This window comes from Periplaneta americana, chromosome 1 (assembly GCF_040183065.1).
Source record: "Periplaneta americana isolate PAMFEO1 chromosome 1, P.americana_PAMFEO1_priV1, whole genome shotgun sequence".
Taxonomy (NCBI): domain Eukaryota; kingdom Metazoa; phylum Arthropoda; class Insecta; order Blattodea; family Blattidae; genus Periplaneta; species Periplaneta americana.
Genome location: NC_091117.1, coordinates 226,370,366 through 226,394,520, shown reverse-complemented (window position 1 = coordinate 226,394,520; position 24,155 = coordinate 226,370,366). Strand labels below are relative to the sequence as shown.

Below are 24,155 nucleotides of genomic sequence, written 5' to 3'. Positions count from 1 at the left end.
CAAGGTTTTATGACATTAACTCTGTCAGAATGAATGGTGTAGCACAAACTGGTTCAATTGATTATCAACAGTAATCTCACTAGAGGTTTTGATTTATCTAGGGAGAATCAAAACTAGAGTAGGATTTAATTTACTACTACACGATTAGAAGAAAGTATATAAAGATCAGAAGAAATAAAGTACTCTAATAGAATAACATATTAATCGACTTACTAATTTATTGTCCCATGCATTATTGTACCATCTCATTACAAATATTCCGCTAGATGGCAGTAGTATGTTATGCTTATCTGTTCTCTTGTTACCAGTGTTGCCAACTATACAATCTTCATTGAACTCTCTGAACGATCACTAGTCAAGAAGGTTCTGGTGATTCAGTTTCATTTTTATTAAAACAGTTGCATTCCACGTCAATTATCAAAACAATCTCTGATATGTGACTATCCATAATCTCATACAGCATAAGCTATAACATAACCTAAATAATACGAGTATAAACAAGATAAATGATAGAAAAGTTTTAATAATTAAAGATGTTGAAATAAACATAAATCATTTTTAAAATTACAATTATTGAAAGTACAATTTTGGCAAACTAAGAAACAAATGCTAGGCAGGTGATAAAAACCAATTGCTAGAGAAGTGATATCGAACCCGGCTCCGGAACAATTTTTCCCTCGAAATTATTCAAATCAACTTTACAGGGAGTTATACCTGAAATCTTGATTTGCATAATACACGTCACTGTTCGTTAACAGAAAACCACAATTTAAGTCACACGGAGTTAGTGTGCACTCGAAGTTGGTTGCTTGACGGTTGTCAGCCCACTTTGAGGTCTGTGGATATAGAGGAAAGAATTGGATCGGTGTCGGTTAGAGTTCCCGGGTAGCTCAGTGGTAGAGCGTTGGTACGTCAAACCAAAGGTCCCGGGTTCGATACCCGGCTCCGGAACAATTTTTCCCTCGAAATTATTCAAATCAACTTTACAGGGAGTTATACCTGAAATCTTGATTTGCAAAGATTTGAAAGTTCAACATTTGTCAAGTCCTTACTTCTAGCTTTCATTTAACATCACACTGTAAATCAGTGAGTTTAAATTGAAGAGCTAACCGCATTATTCGTACATCTGCTGAAAAAGGATCGACGTACAGAGATGATGATGATAACAACAACAATAACACTGAACCTTTTAATGTTTCATGAGTAACATGTAGTATAATGCCGTTTTATGTTATAGAACCGTTTTCCTCGTAATACTTGTGAACAAATCATTCATTTAATATTCTCTTCATACTGACAGCAAAAAAATGCGTCCTCCCATCCTACTTGGAACTTTCGTACATGGTTTCGAGAGAGACATATGCCACTCGCAGGTCAGAGAAAAATACAAATGGAACGGAGTTTGACTTTAGTGAGTGAGAGGGTGGGGGTTGGCGAAGGTTAGAAGCAAGCGGAATTCACAGCTATCACTGCGAGCCACAATGTCCCGCGAGTCACGTTCTCGCCACCGGCTGGCTTAGTCGAATAATTTTTAATAATATAATGTGATGATCTGTATAATTTCTAATCCCAAGACTTTATATGGGAACTTTGCAAACATAATGACGTCATAGCGCGGAAACCAATTCTGCGCCGAAAGTTATGGGCAAAATTACACAAAATATTTTATTATTTTACGGTCTGTTTTGACAAGGTGAACCTAAAATTATGTAGTGCATTATGTAAATTACACTTTCCGCTGTAACTTTAAGATTTAACAAGGTTGTTGGATAAAAATGAGCAAGCGCTGAAATGCGGAGTATTGGCGATGCCATTACGTTTAATCCTAGGTGGGATTCTTCGTGGCAAAGCTAAAGAAACACGAAACACATTCTTTTTGCACCACGTCTTACTCATAAATCGCGTTGCTATCAAGTAATTACAAGTCTGGCTTCTCATGAACATGGCTATCACAGAGAGAGATTCCAACTATATGATTTGCAGGATTGGTAGGAAGAACTGCCTGCGACTGTTTTAAAAGAGAACTTCTTTTGCAGCCATTAATCTGAAATATGGGCGTGTGGGTTATCCAGCACGTTTTAGTAGCAGCAGGAAGCTTTTCCTCTTCTAATTACGAAACAGTTTTACGTTCCATCGACCAACTGAAGAACATTGTGTGCCACAACTTGGTTTACAAACCAAGAACGTAGAAATAATACGGGAACATAATTTTTTACTAACATTTTTAATATTAACCTGGCTATATCTCTGGATTAAAGGTCCAGAACCGGAGACACCGCTTGCTCCCCCTTCCAAGGCTGGAGTTCGATGATACAAATCACTTTACTGGGTATAGGAGGGAAGAAAAGTAGTTAATCCATTTATGTAAATTAGGAAATATCGCAATTTTGAGTTTGATAATTTTCATTAGGTTTTTGTTTAATCAAAATACAGTACTGTATTAATACTTAGTGTTTTTACTCACGAATTGAGCTATCCATTCGAATGTATTAATTATGCAGTGTATATTGTACTGTTACAGCACATTAGCGTAAATTATAGAGAATAAAGTTAAATTGAAAAATAATCATAATATGGATATTTAAACACATTTTTGAAAATGGTGGCCGTTCATTTCGATACAGGCTTCAGTTCTTTTGTGCATATTATCGCACTATAGACTGTTGTACCTAATTCCAATTACCACTTTCGTCCTTCGTACGAGTAACTCATGTTGAAATAATTCTGTACCTACTCTATAAAAGAGTACCTTACGTACTGTAAATTTAATCTTCACTTCTGCCCGATCTGAAAAGATAAAATTACTCAGAAATGCTATCTACTGTCCGTTCAAGTGGTTTTGTCGCAGGGCCGTAGAAAGGGGGGAAATCACGTAAGAGTTAATTACTTAACGAGGCCCTTTTATTTAAGTTATGTTAAACAGTTGTATAATATTACGTAAACGTCCAACTCCTAACAGAAATTAATGTTTTCAGAAAATAGCTAAGACAGCCCAGCAACTAGACTTTACAGAGGGACGAACAGAAGCTGGTGGGGGAAACCGGGATGCGACGTATGCAAACGGACGACAGTACCTGTGCGAAAATATGATTCAATATAGAAAGGTTTTTCGCCACCGAAAAACGCGAACATATTTCTTGAACGTACTATACTCACTAACTCAGTACTGCATACGCGGCCTCGGTTCTGTGTGGAGAACGATTGGAAGTTTACTAGTAGAGGGGGTTGGAGTGAAGTACATTAAAAAACTCAGGTACAATAAAAATTTAAATAAAAATAAAATGATGTCCCTGTATTTCACATACCATTTTGCAGTTTGGAGATACTAATTTTTATCGTCTTATTTACAGCCACAATAGCTGCTGTATATTTGTCGTAACATTAGCGTAAAACAGTACATCTACAGAAGAGTTGAGAAGAACTGGAAAGTAACAACACAAAAGTAGGTGATAAAATATCTGATATTGTAATATAAAATGTCATCCCGTGGAAATAACACGAATGCTTCCAGCTCACAAATAATTACGAGACAGAGCTCAGAAAACCATTACAACTTTTACTGTACATACAACACAGTCATTTGTTATGATGCGGATTATATCTGTAGTGCTCGTGAAAAGTGACACAAGTCAGTTTCCACAAACCTTTTTTTGATAATTTATTGACAACTTACGGAACATCTGCTCGCTTGGAAAAAATACATACGTATTCCTCGCATTACAATAATTCATACAGAAAAAAATCAAATCGACATAAACCAGTGTAAGTTGTCAATAAATTATCAAAAAAGGTTTGTGGAAACTGACTTGTGTCACTTTTCCCAAGCACTGCAGATATTTACAAACTAAAACGTTACAGATATAAAGGACGACTTCTGTCCACTAATAGTACATTATGCAACGAGCTTATAATGGTAGTAATTAAGACGCGAGTATGTTTATGAAACGAGCGCAAGCGAGTTTCATAATTTTCATACGAGCGTCTTAATTACTATTATAGGCAAGTTTCATACGACTTTTTATGCTCGACCATATTTCTAACTTGAAATTATTCATAAGTAGACTTCGTTGAATTGCCACACGCAGCATGCAATCAGGTTGCCGATGTACGGTAGTATAGAAGAGGTGAGCGACCGCCCGGTCTCGTAGTATAAGCAGTTCATGTTAATAGTTGTGACTGGTCCAAATAGATAGAGCAGCTACAGCTAATGTATACCTATGCAAGCACTTGTTTTTGCATTACTGTGGTTGGAATAGTCAAAGCTTAACATTTGTTCAGTGCAGACAAGAATTCAATCAAATATACTACAATGAGAGTGTTGCTGTTCCAAACAATTGCCCCTGAAATACCCTTACCCCCGCAGCCAGTCTTGACCCGTTGGAAAACGTGGTTGGATGCTGTTAATTATTATGCAAAATATTACGGCAAAATAATGGAGGTAATTGATGCATTGGATAGCGCAGACAGTTCCGCTATTGCAGCTGTAAAATCACTGCCTTCTGAACAGCTATTGGAAGATATTCTGTTCATTGATTCTAATTTTAAAATCGTGTCCAAAAGCATCATCCTGTTAGAATCGTCTAAACTACAACTCTCAGAAGCCCTTAATATATTATATAAAGTATCACAAACCGTTATCCAAAATAACAATTCACTAATTTCAGAAAAAGTGAAATGTAAGTTGAGAAACATTATTGCTAAAATTCTGACTATTTACAACTTCGTATTATAAATGATGTACTATCAGGTCACGACAAGACGTCTGAAATTGGTGTACTAAAAAGTAGTGACTTTCCGTTCTTCAAATATGCACGTATTACATCGTGTGATGTTGAACGTACATTTTCCCAATATAAAAAGTATTTGAGTGACCATCGGAGGAGGTTCACTTAGCAGTCGCTCAAAATGTACGTAACTCTTCAATGCAATGCACATATTAAAGGATGATGTGAGTATATTACATTAAATTTTAAGAGTTAATATATATCACTACAAAATAATTGTGCATTTACATGTTTAGACATTTCCTACTTCAATGATCATTCATTATATTTCTTGAATGCAGGATACAGGTTTTATTGTAACCGCAGTATACTGCTCAGTGTTTACATCAGAGGCATACTCCATCCGTCGCACGTCCCCTTCTCATACAGTCTATACCGCGTGCGTAGTAAACCTTACGATTCTCGTGGCAATTCCACGAAGTCTATTCATAAGTATGAAGTTATGTAAGTGAGGAGCGGAACTGACCTTCTAAATTGTGAGATGTGCGCAGACGCGAAAGTATTGATTTTTTCCGAGGAACGAATGTCATTGACCTTGATATAATCTGGATAATAACATGAACATTAGTCTTGATATAACCTTGAAATTGATTTAGAATTGAAAAACGAGATGACAAATTGAATTTATTTGAATATTATTTACAATTAACGCTAATTATTATAGTAACAGAACATAACCTTCTGCGACAGTATTGGATTTCCAGCCTCCGTGACTTTTCGCTAGTTGTATTTCGATTGCATATCCGAGAATAATCGATACTTGCGCTTTTATAATGCCACAATGGTGATTTCTCATTAGCTGAACAACTGAACTATAATGAATAGGTGTACTTTAATGAGGTGCATTAAAGGGCTGCTACCAGGTGTATAATTACTACATTTCGGCATGGTCGAGCATAAAATCTAATTCGCATCGTGGTGGTGGTGGTGGTGGTGGTGGTGGTGGTGGTAGTGGTGGTGGTGATGGTAATGGTAGTGATGGTCGTAGTAGTGGATCTCATCTTCACCTGAAGCTATTCCAGTAAGAGAACGAAGCAGTTCACACGGAGGAAATTCATTCACTGGAGGATTTGTTGAAAAATATTGCTTCATTTCTGTCAATAATGAAACGGAAGTAATCCTTTATCGACCACAAAGTCAATAGGAGAACTGGACAGGCTGGGCTCTGTTAACGTTGAACGCGTTGTTTAAAGTATTGCTCGTGTTCCTACGGACAAATAGGGTTTTGAGTCTGACAAATTCAGAATCAATAGTGGAGTGAAAGGCCGTGAGCCGGCGTTAAGGTAAAGGGGAAAAGCCCTGACGGTGATGAACGAGGCGCACCTCATGTGAGGCGCCGATAATGACGCATTCTTCACTGCGTGATTAAAAGTCTCTACCGGGCGGGCGTGTAATTATACGTTAACGATTATTTCAAGTTACGGCAACTGAAAGGCAGGTACAGTACGACCACGTTAACACAAGCTGCGGAGAAATGTGGACTAACCAAGGGCAGCACAGACAAGTAGAAAGTGTGTCTGTCTAACCAAGGACGGGGGTAAACGTTCCTAACTAACCAAGGACGGGGAAAGAGTGTCTGACTATTTTTGTCACTGTTCGTATGGTTTAATTATTTACAGATTTATTTATTGATTGATTTATTGATTTAATTATTTTAATTAATTAATTAATTTATTTATTTATTTAATTATTTATTTATTTTGTTTATTTATTTAATGTATTTATTTAATTAATTTATTTAACATATTTATTTAATTAATATATTTATTTAATTTATTTATTTAATTAATTTATTTAATTAATTAATTTATTTTATTTATTTATTTAATTTATTTAGTTAATTTACTTAATTTACTTATTTATTTATTTACTTGCTTATTTACTTATTTATTTATTTACTTATTTATCTACTTATTTATCTATTTATTTATCTATTTATCTATTTATTTATTTAAATATTTTAATTATTTAATTAATTAATTAATTTATTTATATATTTAATTATTTATTTTGTTAAGTTATTTAATATATTTATTTAATTAATTTATTTAAAAAATTTAATTAATTTATTTATTTAATTTATTTAACATATTTAATTTATTTATTTATTTAATTTATTTTATTTACTTAATTCATTTGGTTAATTTACTTATTTACTTATTTATTTATTTACTTATTTATTTACTTACTTATTTACTTACTTATTTATATATTTATTTATCTACTTATTTATTTATCTACTTATTTATTTATCTATTTATTTATTTATCTATTTATCTATTTATTTATTCATTTATTTTATTAATTTATTTATTTAATATATTTATTTAATTAATTAATTAATTAATTTATTTATCTTATTTATTTATTTATTTATTTATTTAATTAATTTATTTAATTTATTTATTTATTCAATTTACTTATTTATTTATTTATTTATTTATATATATATATATATATATTTATTTATTTATTTATTTTGGTGTAGTTAAGGCCATCAGACCTTCTCTTCTACATCACCAGGAATACAAATACAATAATAGAAATAAACAGAAAAAAAAAACGCTATTTACAAAGTAAAGTCACACAAAAATATACACAGGTTGCAGTCACACAAACTTTAAATGAGTATCATAAGTATCATAATTAATTATATCCTAACGAATTAACTAACATAATCAAGGAACATGCAATTTTAATGTAGATTAAAAAAGAAAAAGAAAACACAAATCTATACTTCTAGCAATACCTAAAAACATTACCTAAGACAAAATTTTCCAATTTTATTTTGAATTGTGATAAAGTCCGGCAGTCCCTGACGTCATTGGATAACGAATTATCTCCTAGGATAGAAAAGAAAGCTTCATGACCTTAATTGTATCACATTAAATAAATAAATAAGTAATATATAAATAAATAACAAAGAATATGATTATGTATAGTGACCAGAACATAGTACGGAATGGAAATATAAATGGAAAAGATGGAAACATTCAAATATCTTGGGGCAACAGTAACAAATATAAATGACACTCGGGAGGAAATTAAACGCAGAATAAATATGGGAAATGCGTGTTATTATTCGGTTGAGAAGCTTTTGTCATCCAGTTTGGTCTAAAAAATTTGAAAGTTAAAATTCATAAGACAGTTATATTACCGGTTGTTCTGTATGGTTGTGAAACTTGGACTCTTACTTTGAGAGAGGAACAGATGTTAAAGGTGTTTGAGAATAAGGTGGTTAGAAAAATATATGGGCTAAGAAGCATGAAGTTACAGGAGAATGGAGAAAGTTACACAACACAGAACTGCACGCATTGTATTCTTCACCTGACATAATTAGGAACATTAAATCCAGACGTTTGAGATGGGCAGGGCATGTAGCACGTATAGGTAAATCAAGAAATGCATATTGAGTTTAGTTGGGAGGTCGGAGGGAAAAAGGCCTTTGGGGAGGCCGACGCGTAGATGGGAGGATAATATTAAAATGAATATGAGGGAGGTGGGATATTATGGTAGAGACTGGATTAATCTTGTTCAGTAGGGACCGATGGCGGGCTTATGTGAGGGCGGCAATGAACCTCCGGCTTCTCTAAGGGCCGTAAGTAATATCAGCAATATTATATAGGCCCATCAATACCAGTAATATACTTTTCTGCTTTGTTGTAATTTTAGTAAGTTTACTGTCTATCCTTTTGACTTCCATTTTACTGTACGTTACATACCTCAAAGGAAAAACACGTAAGCCATATCGCATTACTGCCTGAGGGAAATGGACGGCGTGGATTACAGTTGGAAGTGGGATAAGACTGCGTGTAATTACGGCCCATTATTCTATCTCCAAATTTTGAAGTACCAGCCCTTTTCCAATGACAGGATTCTTTATCATGTTATGATGCTATGACAGGAGACCCATATCTTCAGTAGTATTCTGAAGCTAAAAATATGTTGCGAATTCCATAGTTACTTCGCACAGAATTTTTTTTTAGATTTTTACGTACAAAATTACATTTTCTTACGCATTTATCACAACAATTGTTACAAATCACGCCACTCTTGTAAATTCTTTAAGGCTGTACATTAGGATGGATAATTAAACTGCAAAGAATCAAGTTCTTAAAATCGTATAATTTGTAACAATTTTTGTGGAAAGTCCGTAAGAATGATGTAATTTTTAGTTAAAAATTGAAAATAAAATCTGTACAAAGGAATTAACAACACATTTTTAGCTTCAGAACACTAGCCAGTTAAAGAACTAACACTTCTGAACAGTTCATTCTCTATTTGTAATATTCTTTTACCCTTAAAACTAAAGAAAAAAAGGTATTTTACTAACAAATTCAAATTAGTGTAACTCTGAAAATATTGAGATTAGGACAAAGGTTTACATGTCATTTTTTTTGTCAGAATGTCTTCGGAAGTAAGCTCCGTAAGTGAGGGTAAATCCTCATGAATCACTCTGTAGATTAGATATGATTTTCCCAGGTTAAACTATAGTCCATAAGAAGCCCTAGAAATGAAGTATAGTTTTGCCTCATATCCTTATTTATTAGATGACTTAGCAAAAGGCATCTTTCTCTCTGTGTATGTCCATCAATATGTCAAAATTAGATATTACATTTTTTGCAGTATTTTCTCTGCACATCTGCTATTACAGAGAAGTAAAAAAAAAATACTGCAAACATATGAAATATTTTTAGTAATTACATTACGGCCACTGAAATTCAAGTGATGTTCATTTATTTATTTATTTATATTTTGATATATATATATTTTTTTTATGTGAAAATATGTTTAATTGCTCAGAAACTAGAATGACAGAACATTTTAATACTTTTTCTTATAAACAAAACTGTATTATTATTGTTGTATAAACTTGCTTTTTAACAAAGTAAAAGAACTTTCAAATCTTCCTCGACTTTTGAAGAGAACTATACATCTTCAATGCTGGAAACAAGAATTTAGTTTCCACATATTTATACGGCAGCAGAATTATTCGTAATTTATTTGTTACATGGAGGAGTCCCCCTGGATTAAGTTAATGTCTCGCTTATGTTGTGTATTCTGCAGCCAGGTAGTGCCACTCGAAACTTCTGTCCAGCAGCCAGATCTTGGGGTCCTCTCGTTTTAGATCGGATTCGCACTCGCTCTTGTCCATGTACACCAGACACACCTTTCCGATGCCTTGGCAAGCGTCCAGTTCGAAGATCTTGCACTTGACGCCGAAGTTGGGGTGCTGCCTGGGGTCGTCCTGCTCGCTGCTGATCTCGATGTCCAGCAGCGTGGGGCATTCCGCATCGCCCATGCTCTTGACGCCGGCCAGCCGTCGTAGCTCAGACATAGAGTTGATCTTCATGTAACCGATGGGGAGCACCTCGCCTTGTGGATATTCTCGACCATGGCTTCATTAAAGATCGGACATCCTCTCTCCTTTCTTCGTGGAAGTTTTGTTCTTGTGAACTTTCTACCCGTGCTCAAGCAGGTACGCTACACATTAAATGAGAAAGATCTCTTCTAACGAAATAGAGTTAGGAAATGATTTATTTATTTATTTATTTATTCTGGTGTAGTTAAGGCCATCAGGCCTTCTCTTCCACAACACCAGGAATATAAATACAATAATAGAAATAAACAGAAAAAATACACTATATACAAAGTAAAGCTACACAAGAAATAAAGAGAGAGAGAAAAAAATACTATAAACAAAGTAAAGACACACAAAAATATACACAGGTTGCAGTCACACAAACTTTAAATGAGTGATTAAGTCTTAGTAGTACAGGTGACACAAAATTGTGATAATTGTGATACCTGTGTAGTCCATTATTTAGACGAAATACGTATTTGGATTAAATTAAAAACTCAAGTTTTCCCACCGGACACGAACTGCAGACTACGTCATATTTTGGTGTGGGATAATTCGAGCTCTGCTATGCATAAAAGCATTCACTTGTTTTCTAAAATTGGAAAATATTGGTCAATTATACGTATGGATTAAAGGCTGTACAGTTAATCCACATTAAATTGCAAAATTTTAACTTTTATTGCAGAGCTCAAACGCAAGCTTTGCAATGCAAAATACGCTGCAGCAGCAGCAGGAATAAATAAAACGGTATCTTTTTCAGCTCGTATTACAATGTAGCTGAATGTGAAACTTGCAACATTTATTAGGTGCTATGCAGACTGCTACTGAACTTACATTTAAAATACAAACTCATAAAATATTTCTTCGATTTTAAAATACTAATTGTGTACGTCCAATACGCAATGGCCGCCACGAGAGCCTTAAATGGAGTTGAATAGGTCACCTGCTCCGATTAAGGTTATTCGCGGACGACTGTATAATACAGGGTGTCCGGGACAAAATTTACCAATAAGAAAGTTTAATAACTCACCAAATAATTGATGGATGAAAATGCTGTTTGCGGGAATTGACAAAGGGACTTCCAAAGTTTCGAATGACCACTAATAAACTTCTATGTGTGCACCTCTTGTAGCACGACAGATGTCCAGGCGATATTCAAGTTCTTGCCATGTGTTTCGTAACGTCTCTGGAGTGACAGTTGCACAAGCAGCGACAATTCTCCGACGCAGATCCTCCAAATCTGCCACTACAGTCTTGTACACAATGTCTTTTATGTATCCCCAAAAAAAAGAAGTCCAGTGGGGTTAGTTCTGGGGATCAGGGAGGCCATGCTGTAGGTCCACCTCGACCAATCCATCGCTGAGGAAAGCATTCATTCAAGTGATCTGTAACATGTAATGCATAATGAGGCGGAGCTCCGTCTTGTTGGAAAACATATTCCTGTTGAATTTGAGGAATGGCGTAATTTTGCAGCATATCAAGATACACATTTCCATTGATAGTGTTTTCCACAAAAAAGAACGGTCCAATCAAAGTTTCATGTGTAAGTCCGCACATGATCTTAGGGCTGTCTCTTTCCAATTACCTCAGTACATGTGGATTTTCTGATCCCCAGATGCGACAATTATGCCTGTTGACGATCCCGGCCTCAAGAAGCTTTCTATGCCAAGTTGTTATTGTGTGCCTATCTGGTGGTTGCTTCTCAGGCCACTGTTGTCTAAATCTTCTCTCCACTATCTTCGGATACTTGAATTCAGCAAGCCAATAGCAGCATTGAACTTTTTGTTGCACTGTGAACGCCATTTTAATTACAGCTATGTCAACAACAATGACCAAATGTTGCCAACAGCACACATAAAACTTAAAATGTCCCTCTTTCATTTTCCGCAAATTTCATTTTCATATCTCCATTATTATGCGAGTTATTAAACTTTCTTATTGGTAAATTTTGTCCTGGACACAGTGTATATAGACAAATTAATGATGAATCCAATATCGCCGCCTTACAAAACGATCTTAACGTTATTGAAACCCGGACGACAGAAAATAAAATGAAAATCAATGTCAGTAAAAGTAAGTCAATATCCTTCTGTAGAACGCATAAAGAAATTTGTCTCGGATATCAGCTGAATGGTACATCGGTGCCACAAGTGAACACTTGTAAATACCTAGGTATATATTGAAGTAACAAACTGGGTTGGGAGGAACAAGTCACTAATACCATAAGGAAAGCCTGGAAAGCACTACATTTCTCTATGCGTATTCTGAAGAAATCTAACCGAAAGTCAAAAGAATTAGCGTACAAAACCCTTGTTCGTCCAATTATGGAATATGGAGCGGTAGGTTGGGATCCGTACAGACAAAACCAAATCGATTCAATAGAAAAGGTCCAACGCAAGGTAGCAAAATATGTCAAAATGGGGAAGGGACATGGTGAGGAGATAGTAAAAGACTTAGGGTGGGAACTTCTCAAGTCAAGGCGACGAAAAACCAGACTCACCGCATTGTTCAAGGCACAAATGGGACACAATGCATGGACCGACATCAATGCTAGATTAGCAACACCATCATACTTAGGCAGGGCTGATCATATTGGGAAGTTTAAATGTAGAAAACAAAGAACAGACGTGGCAAAATTTTCCTTTGTTAACCGCACAATAGTAGACTGGAACAGCTTACCTGCGGCAATCTTTCAGGGTTGTCCTCTCAAAATCAATACATTTAAGTAAAGGTTGAGAAGATTAACTGAAAAAGTAATTGTAGGTTCAGTGTAATTATCTAAGTTGTGTCATGTAATTAATTGAATTGATATATAATTAATTAAGTTGATATGTAATTATTTAAGTTCATATGTAATTTAGTTGATATGTAAATAAATTAAGGTGATATGTAATTAACATGATATGTAATTAAGTTGGTATGTAATTAATTAAGGTGATATGTAATTACTTAAATTGGTAATAGTTGGGTGAAATACAAGTACTTAAAAGTTAGATTTACTTTTGCTTATCGTAGGCATTATTATAGAATAGTGTTTATTTATATTCCTAGGTTTATTGCATCTACTATTTATAGATTTATGTTTATTTTATTTTATTTCATTTACGTTTATTTTATTTTATTTCATGTAATTGTAATTATTGTATATTATATAACACTACCACCGGGTGTATACCCAATTGTATTGTTAATAAATACATACATACAAATATAACAGATACAACCACAGACTGACTGTATAGGACTCATTCATAATTAATAGGAGATTAGAAAATGCAAATAACTAGATGTAATATTTTCAACAGCATAACATAAAGGATTGGGGATCATCAGTGTGGTTTTAGGCGTAATAGATCGACTATTGACCAGATATTTTGTATTCGACAGATAATGGAGAAAAAATGGGAGTATAAGGGTACAGTGCATTAGTTATTCATGGATTTCAAAAAGGCATATGACTCGGTTAAGAGAGAAGTTTTATATAATACTCTTATTGAATTTAGTATTCCCAAGAAACTAGTTCGATTAATTAAATTGTTTCTCAGTGAAACGTACAGCAGAGTTCGTATAGGTCAGTTTCTGTCAGATGCGTTTCCAATTCACTGAGGGCTAAAGCAAGGAAATGCACTATCACCTTTACTTTTTAACTTTGCTCTAGAGTATGCTATTAGAAAAGTCCAGGATAACAGAGAGGGTTTGGAATTGAACGGGTTACATCAGCTGCTTGTCTATGCGGATGACGTGAATATGTTAGGAGAAAATCCACAAACGATTAAGGAAAATACGGGAATTTTACTTGAAGCAACTAAAGAGAAAGGTTTGGAAGTAAATCCCGAAAAGACAAAGTATATGATGATGTCTCGTGATGAAAATATTGTACGAAATGGAAATATAAAAATTGGAAATTTATCTTTTGAAGAGGTGGAGAAGTTCAAATATCTTGGAGCAACAGTAACAAATATAAATGATATTCTGGAGGAAATTATACACAGAACAAACATGGGAAATCCCTGTTATTATTCGGTTGAGAAGCTTTTATCATCCAATCTACTGTCGAAATATCTGAAAGTTAGAATTTATAAAACAGTTATATTACCGGTTGTTCTGTATGGTTGTGAAACATGGACTCTCACTTTGAGAGAGGAAAAGAGATTATGGGTGTTTGAGAATAAGGTGCTTAGGAAAATATTTGGGGCTAAGAGGGATGAAGTTACAGGAGAATGAAGAAAGTTAACACAACACAGAACTGAAAGCATTGTATTCTTCACCTGACATAATTAGGAACATTAAATCCAGACGTTTGAGATGGGCAGGGCATGTAGTACGTATGGGCGAATCCAGAAATGCATATAGAGTTGGGAGACCGCAGGGAAAATGACCTTTTGGGAGGCCGAGACGTAGATGGGATTGAGGGAGGTGGGATAAGATGCTAGAGAATGGATTAATCTTGCTCAGGATAGGGACCAATGGCGGGCTTATGTGAGGGCGGCAATGAACCTCCGATTCCTTAAAAGCCAGTAAGTAAGTAAGTAAGTAAGTAATTAAATAAGTAAGTAAGTAAGACCAAGGAAAATTAAGCTGGGAGCAGAAGTTTAAGAAATAGCAAAGTTTATGGCCTGAATTTTTCAGAGTGATTAACTTAGACTCTTTCCAGTAACAGGTCCTTGCTCTTAAGCATGCATGGGCAACTCGAGCTTACAAAGTGCAAAAAAAAAAAAAAAGCCTTTGAAAGAGAGAAAGACAGACGGAGCCAGCCGCAGCAGTTACAAGTTGTTTGTAGTTTCGCTGCAAAAGGAGTTCACTGCCACGGTGCGCTCTGGCGGCTCATGCAGGTGGTCGTGATATCTACTGCATGATTTGAATTTCAGAATGACGCATGGTACAATAATTACAGTAATTTTAGGCGGACTATACCTGGACACATAACAAAATTATATTATTTCCTAGCTTTGTAAATTAGTTTAGTACTGGAAACACAAACTGAATACAACCTTTTCAAGATACAACAAACATAGCTGCAATACTTATTTATTAATACACTTTTTGTTAATGTTTCTTATTATTTGTCTTATTTGAAACATAGAACGCTACAATTTACAAGTCCATATACATTATTGGGCACTCCTCTGTTCTCAGAAAGGTAATAGTCTGTATTCGCAAACAATCACAAATTCAAGGAATTATTTTTTACCTGTCATAGCAGATGAACTAAACTTACTTCTGAGCTCTTTGTATACATTGAGAGCTTCACACTTCTCTCTTGTAAACTCTGCCTCAAGTACATACAGTATTGTATATGGAAGCAAAGAGTATGTTTGGAAGTTCTGACTTAGACAGAATTACGAACAATTAAATTTCCGATTTCGCTGGAATCTGAGTGACGTGCTGTTCTGTAGATTTATCAATTCAAGCTATAAACTTTCAGTATTTTCTATCGGCTGTATGCCAAAAGGATTTCAGAAAAATCTCGATTCCTTGTCAATTGTCAGTGTTTATTCAAACTTGCCAATGAATTCTGCTGTAGGTCTTGAAGTAGGGCCTTATAATATGTGATAAGAAGATTTTCTTATTACTCTTCAAGATAGTTGATAGTCAAAGAAAGTGAAGTTGTCTATGTTCTACATGATACTGCCACATTTCAAATTTATCCATAAATGTTCTTAGCTAGTGGATCATATGTCGTGCAATTCTGTAACTCGCACGCACAACGTGCTAACGATATTTGATATCAGTCTCATTTTGTTGATATCCTATTTTTATCTTTAGCTGTTCTAAAGCAGATCTAGACAGTATTTCTTTACTAAAACCTTCACTGTGATTATTTGTAACATAAAATGTCATGCATAAGAAAGTGTAATAGAACATAATACAAGCTTTACCTCCCTTCTTAATAAGAAAAATCTTTCTCTTTCGACTCATCGCTAAAGGGAAATGATCTGGGGATTATTTTGTTTTTTCACTTAAAAATAGCGGCCACTTACTACAGACGCGAGAGAGCTTGATCTTGCAAGTACCGCATAAAGACATTACAGCTAGTACAGAGTCCGTTCTACCTATATTGAGGTTGTGTTTACATTTTGAGAGCACGAGTTGCCCACCCATGCTCTTAAGGAATAGCAAGGAATAAGTCTAGTCTAATCTAATCTAATCTAATCTAATCTAATCTAATCTAATCTAATCTAATCTAATCTAATCTAATCTAATCTAATCCAATCCAATCCTATGTTGTATTCAAGAGGAAGAAGTGATATTACAGTAGCAAAATAATTGAGTTACAGACGTGGACAAATTATTAACAAAATTGACGATTTTTTATGATAATTCTATTTACAAAATTTGACTTTTCAATTTAGACTACAGTTGACAATTTTGCAAATTTCCTTCATTATAGAAGACAGAAATATACAAAAAGTCAACTGTAGTTTAAATTGAAGAGTCAGGTTTTGTAAAAATATATAATAAAAATCTTCAATTTTGCTAATAATTTGTAAATTAGCAAAAATGTTAACTGCATTGAAGAGTCAAATTTTGTAAAAATATAAAACAAAAATCTTCAATTTTGCTAATAATTTGGAAATATCCAAAATGTCAGCTGTGGTCCAAATTGAAGAATCGAATTTTGTAAAAATATATAATAAAAACCTTCAGTTTTGCTAATAATTTGTAAATATGGAAAAATATCAAATGTAGTCCAAATTGAGGAGTTAAATTTTAAAAATATACAATACAAATCTTCAATTTTGCTAATAATTTGGAAATACGCAAAAATGTCAACTGTAGTCTAAATTGAAGAATCATATTTTGTAAAAATATATAATAAAAATGTTAAATTTTGCTAATAATTTGTCCACGTCTGTAAATGATTGTTTAATAAGGAGAAAAATTCTAGGAAGATTTACAATAATATTTTCATAATAGGCTATTATAACACATTGAAAAATCTATGGCTAAAAATTGCTTAGGCGTAAATGTTCAGTAAAATATATAATTATACTAGTGAAATGAGAAAAATATTAAAATTATAAACTAAGAAATTATTTCATAAGTGCAAAATTTTCATGAAATATTTTAATTGTAGTCTATCAGTAGAATTATAAAATCAGCAAAATAAACAAGCTAAACATATTGGCTAATAAGAGGGAAATCGTCAGGAAAACTTCAGGAACATTTTCAGATTTAAAATTTACCGGAAAATTTCCTCATCAGTCACCACTAATAGAAATGGGATTGTTGAATGAAGATAGTACGTAACAACGACGACAGTCTTGTAGGAGTTTGATGTAAAAATTATAGTTTGGGAGTTCTCTCGTAAATGAAAGTGTGTGGTATAGGAAACCGTTGAAAAATGGGCACGTCCAAGCGAGCAAAATAAAATATGAAAACCAATCAAAGTTGATGTAGGTACTGTAAGTACAGAAATTCTAATTATGTTTAGAAAAACCTGAGATAATATTATAATGAAAATTTATCTGCACATATAATTAAATAACAGCTTAATGTAACTTCACCGTCTTATTAAAATGGAATAATGTTCTTGGAATTTGATAACGTACCTGAAATTAATACTAGGAGAGAGATGGATAGTATCGGACATCGGGTAATATCGGACAGTGGGTTTCTTTCATCTACTACCAGATGGCAGTACCTGAATAACATGGTTACGTTTCTGTACGCGACATCATAGAAACCATGTCATTCAGGTACTATTCATCTGGTGGTAGATGAAAGAAAATCACTGTCCGATATTACCCGATGTCCGATACTACCCAACTCTCCCCTTTAACTGAAATAATTCATTAGATTATCCATTCCAAATAAATCTTAATGTTTTATTCGTAATCACTGAATAGTATGAATGACATAACCTTTATGAAAATTAAAAGTACTTGAAAAACGTGCTCTATAGCTTTGAAGTGCAAAGAGTTAGTGTAAGTCGTAGTAAGCAAGGCACTGCAGAGTACAAGAGTATGGAAGCTATGATGTTCAGAAGTGAAAGATTGCAAATACTTCTTACGGTAAGAAGGATGAAATCATTTCGTGCAAGTCTGTTGTAACATATTTCTTTAAAGATACAGTTTACTGGAACTTAACTGCACCTTTATAATCTACATTTCCGGCTTCGAGTTTTCTTTTAACACGAAACTTAAATACACGCAATTTGGAAAGCTACGAACCATGAGTATTGAAGTGTTCTTAACGAACACAATGGAGTGCTAATTGTAAGTAAGACTGGGAAAAATGCGTAACTATATTTTTATTTTCTTGTACTATTAAGTTATATTAAAGTAATTTAGGATTGGGTAATAAAATACGCATTTTGAATAAAATTGTTACTAAAGTAGTAATTTTTAGTATACTGTATGTGCTCTGTTTTTTGTAACGTTTAATCGGAAACAGATTATGTCTCGTGACCAGAATATTGTACGAAATGGAACTATAAAAATTGGAGATTTATCCTTCGAAGAGGTGAAAAAATTGAAATATCTTGGAGAAACAGTAACAAATATAAATGACACTCGGGAGGAAATTAAACACAGAATAAATATGGGAAATGCCTGTTATTATTCGGTTGAGAAGCTTTTGTCATCCAGTCCGCTGTCAAAAAATCTGAAAGTTAGAATTTATAAAACAGTTATATTACCGGTTGTTCTGTATGGCTGTGAAACTTGGACTCTCACTTTGAGAGTAGAACAGAGATTAAGGGTGTTTGAGAATAAGGTTCTCAGGAAAATATTTGGTGCTAAGAGGGATGAAGTTACAGGAGAATGGAGAAAGTTACACAACGCAGAACTGCACGCATTGTATTCTTCACCTAACATAATTAGGAACATTAAATCCAGACGTTTGAGATGGGCAGGGCATGTAGCACGTATAGGCGAATCCAGAAATGCATATAGAGTGTTAGTTGGGAGGCTGGAGGGAAAAAGACCTTTAGGGAGGCCGAGGCGAGATGGGAGTATAATATTAAAATGGATTTGAGGGAGGTGGGATATGATGATAGAGAATGGATTAATCTTGCTCAGGATATGGACCAATGGCGGGCTTATGTGAGGGCGGCAATGAACCTCCGGGTTCCTTAAAAGCCAGTAAGTAAGTAAATAAATAAGTTAATAGGAAACTACTGGATGGATTCTATCACACTCATAGTCGGTAATTATCAGTTATTTTGTTCATGACTTATGAACAGCAAATGTACAGTAATATTGACACTCAAATGTCAAAATTTCATACGCTCAAAACAACTTCTAACATTTTTTTCTCCTTCTCTTCATGACTCAAGAGACGTTGCCAAATAAACGATCAAATAATAAATAATAATTTATTCAAATAAAATAAACACATTGCAAGACAGTGGATCCTGAAAAGCACATCTCGTGATCAGAGGCAGTTCAATATTTGCAAGGCATTGAAGAAGGCTGCAAAAATCAATCTTTTTGACTTACGGAAAACAAAACTGGATGCACAGTATGTCGAGGAACATATAGGATTCAGAATAATATTTTAATTTACTACGGAAGCTTATTCGGGCTATTAAATTTTATTTTAACTCTGATTGAGGTTCTGACTGATATGTACATCACATCTCACTTGGCAATATGTCAGAGAAAGAACAATTGAAGGCTCCATGCAAAAACGAGGTGCTCCACTTTTACAAAGTTGTGAAAAAATAAAATAAACATTCCAAAAGTTTCAAATTTAACTGAGATTCTTTCCTTTTGCAGAATGTTTCAGAAGTTTCATTTTATCACTGAATAATTTATTATAATCAGTAATTCTGGGGGGAAAATATAAACAAATGATGGATCTCCCGCCTTTTTTCAATAAAATTGGATATAATTAGCCATGTTTTGCACAGAACACACAATTACTGTGTCAATATCATAAACTACAACAAAAGACATAACATAATATATAGCCTATACACACACACACACACACACACACACATAGTAATAGTAGTAGTAGTATTTATTTATTTAACCTGGTAGAGATAAGGCCGTCAGGCCTTCTCTGCCCCTCTACCAGGAGATTCCAACTACAATATCAACAATAAAATTACAATTAGTATTAAATTTACAATTACAATTACAATTACAAATAATATTACAGTTAGTATTAAATTTACAATTACAATAAAATCAAAGTACGAAAAGATTACCTGAATAATTAAAGCTAGATAATTTAACATAGAGAAACAAGGAATATTTTATATTTATTGAATTACAAATTAAATCTAGAATAACAAAATTGTATAGTGATGAAATTACTGAATATTGAAATATTTTGTGATAGATTAAGGAAACTATTTACAAGTAATCAATTACTGACCAAGTGCCTAGTAAGTTTGCGTTTGAATTCAATTTTATTTCGACAGTCCCTGATGCTAGCAGGTAGCGAATTCCAGAGTCTTGGCAGGGCTATTGTGAAAGAAGATGAGTATGAGGAGGTGCGATGGGATGGTATTGTTAGTATTGTTTCATGACGAGAGCGTGTGTTCAGATTATGGTGGGAAGAAAGGTAAGTGAAGCGAGACGACAGGTACGAAGGAATAGAAGAGTTCAAGATTTCGAAGAGAAAGAGAAGTGAATGTAAATTTCTTTTCTTATCTAGTTTAAGCCAACCTATTGCTTCCAGGGATGGGGTAATATGATCATATTTACGGACATTGCTTACAAAACGTACACACAAATTATGAGCACGTTGAAGTTTCATTTTGTTGTCGCTGGAGAGGTCAGTCACACACATATTTAACCGTAAGTAATGTCATTAATTTCAGGGAGTTATTCTTTGAGATATTTCAAACAAAAAACTTTCATACAATTTTACTCGGTTTTCTTCCTTTTCAAAATAAAAATCGTATAATGAACATCCCACAGCGTGTTTTGGGAAAGCCATTGATTTAATTCCCAATACGCTCGATCATTTTAAAGGAGCAGTGTATTATGATAATAAATGATTGAAAGAATGTTAGTTTTGTCTTTTAAATGTGCAGAAATTTGATCCGAACCAATGTAACTTTGTAAAATTCCTTTGCAGAACGAAAAGTTACATTTGTCCGGATCAAATTTCTGCACATTTAAAGAACAAAACTAGAATTCTTTAAACAATTTATTATCATAATACCCTGCTCTCTTAAACTGACTGAGCATAATGGGAATTAAATCCATGGTTTCCCCAAAATACGCTATCATATGTTTCATATAAAATATTTTTATCTCAAAAAAAGGGACCAAATATGAGCAAAATTATTGTATTAAACATTTATGTTCGAAATATCTCAAAGAATAATCCCCACAAATTAATAACACTACTTACGATCCATCCTGTATATAGCTTTCGGAGCTACCTCCTTTTTTTAACGAAACGATTCTTAAGCTCAGCTCCAATTCCACTGTAAGTTACTACCTAATGCTAGCAATCACACTGTTATTGTACTAAACGATCGGGCATGCTTTTTAACGTATGAAACAAATAAAACATCAATTTCACCAAAAAGTGGAGCTACTCACTTCATACAGAGAGGCTTTCAATTGTTTGTATACATCTGATGTCTGATTAGAGTAGTTTGTTATCAGTCAGCGATGTATGCAATGGAGGGGGAAAGGAACTGGCCACTCTACCCCATTATCTCCTGGCTTACTTGCTTCATGAACGTAACCTTATTAGTGTCACTTAATTCTTTATTCTATAAACCTTCAAACAGCTAGAATGTATGTCACTTAATTAAAACCGTTACTTTTTATATGGGCGAATCCAGAAATGCATATAGAGTGTTAGTTGGGAGGCCAGAGGGGAAAAGACCTATGGGGAGGCCGAGACGTAGATGGGAGGATAATATTAAAATGGATTTGAGGGAGGTGGGATATGATGGTAGAGACTGGATTAATCTTGCTCGGGATAGGGACCAATGGCGGGCTTATGTGAGGGCGGCAATGAACCTCCGGGTTCCTTAAAAGCGAGTGAGTAAGTAAGAAGTAAGTAAGTACTTTTTATACGCTTCAATTTTCTTTAGGTACTTAGTCCCGTGTTTCTCTAAAGACTAAACGTAATTATTTGCAAAGCAACGACTTGGTGCAACGAAGTAATGCAAAATATTAAGTCACGACATATCGTGTTATGATTCACTGTAAAACCGCCTTGTAATAGATTGGAGACACAAAGTGTCCCCGAGCATAACATCCCGGTGCATGTTGGCTGTGGCGTGACAGTATTTATTAGAGTGCACGAAATTTCACACAATTTCCCCTTTCTCTTCCACGATTTGCTGTTTAATTTATTTCAAATAGCTTATATCACTTCTTCCACTAATCTTTTATACCAAAATCGTTGTTATTGCTGTAATATGAAACAATATCCTTTTCCACATGTCACTAGCAAAACCAGCAAGTTTCTATGGAAACAGACTCGCTTATTGCAAAAACTAAATTAAAGTTCTCCGTCTTTTTTTTTTTTTCGATTTAAAATGTAATTAAGTAAGCCAGTGTCGTCACACTTTCTCATTACGTTTTCAGACGTTTGACGAAGATTCAGTTCCATATCACGTTACCATTCCTATTTCCATTTCTGATTTCTTTTGTTTAACTACCATTTAAAGAAGTAGGCTACAGTAGTGGCAAAAAAACCGTACCGACCCTTGTAGCTGATTTCAGAGCCTTGTTCACTCTAGAACACGATAGACTGGTAACTAAGACTACCGTTGTTCGAATCCTGCCTGGGAAGGAAAGTTTTTTTTTGTTCCTTATTCAAATGTATTCCCAATACTTTTCGGTCGCTGGTAAAATTCATGTTCTGGGAATAATAAGTTAATTAAGCAGTAAAATATCGCAGCAATTTTCATTCCATTACCCTAATTCCTGCTTGGGCATTAGAAGTATACTTTCTTCTCACTGTTTATAATTTTTCCAAGTTGACTCATATACCTCAATGTGCACAATTTCCCATTATACACATCTTTATATAATTTTATATTAATTAGCTTTTAAGAAACGTTAGTTGAGTGAAATGTAAGAGGTGTTAGTTATTAATAGCATGCATCTTTGTTACTTGTCAGACAACCACTGCTTAAAGAAAACCATTCAAGCGAAAATAATTCACAGACAAAGTTTCTGGAATACAGAACCTGTGTCTATTTATAGGAACTTACGGTGAAAAGCTGGTAAACTGTCGTTACAACGAGCGACCCGGCTCTTAGAATAATCGTCATGAGACGCGAATTCCGACCTTATTTTTAGCACCTGCATCTCCACACTATCTCAAATAAAAACTTTATATTTCTAGCATTTAAATCCATTTTCATTGTTTTATTCCCGTTATGACTACAGCTATACTTACTTACTGGCTTTTAAGGAACCCGGGGGTTCATTGCCGCCCTCACATACGCCCGCCAATGGTCTCTATCCATTTTAATATTATCTTCCCATCTACGTCTCGGCCTCCCTTAAGGCCTTTTCCCTCCGGCCTCCCAACTAACACTTTATATGCATTTCTCGATTCGCCCATATGTGCTACATGCCCTGCCCATCTCAGACGTCTGTATTTAATGTTCCTAATTATGTCAGGTGAAGAATACAATGCGTGCAGTTCTGTGTTGTGTAACTTTCTCCATTCTCCTGTAACTTCATCCCTCTTAGCCCTAAATATTTTCCTAAGAACCTTATTCTCAAACACCCTTAACCTATGTTCCTCTCTCAAAGTGAGAGTCCAAGTTTCACAACCATAAAGAACAACCGGTAATAAAACTGTTTTATAAATTCTAATTTTCAGATTTTTTGACAGCAGACTGGATGATAAAAGCTTCTCAACCGAATAACAACAGGCATTTTCCATATTTATTCTGTGTTTAATTTCCTCCCGAGTATCATTTATATTTGTTACTGTTGCTCCAAGATATTTGAACTTCTCCACCTCTTCAAAAGATAAATTTCCAATTTTTATATTTCCATTTCGTATAATATTCTCGTCACGAGACATAATCATATACTGTGATAGCTATACTATCCTTTAAAATT

The 24,155-nt window shown here is 34.2% G+C and overlaps 1 non-coding gene across 1 annotated transcript; it reads left to right on the top strand.

The window, feature by feature from the left end:
- The first annotated feature begins 879 nt into the window (after window positions 1–879).
- Window positions 880–951, top strand: TRNAD-GUC (transfer RNA aspartic acid (anticodon GUC)). The gene has a single exon. It is a non-coding gene; the product is annotated as a tRNA-Asp (tRNA).
- The last annotated feature ends 23,204 nt before the right edge of the window (window positions 952–24,155 follow it).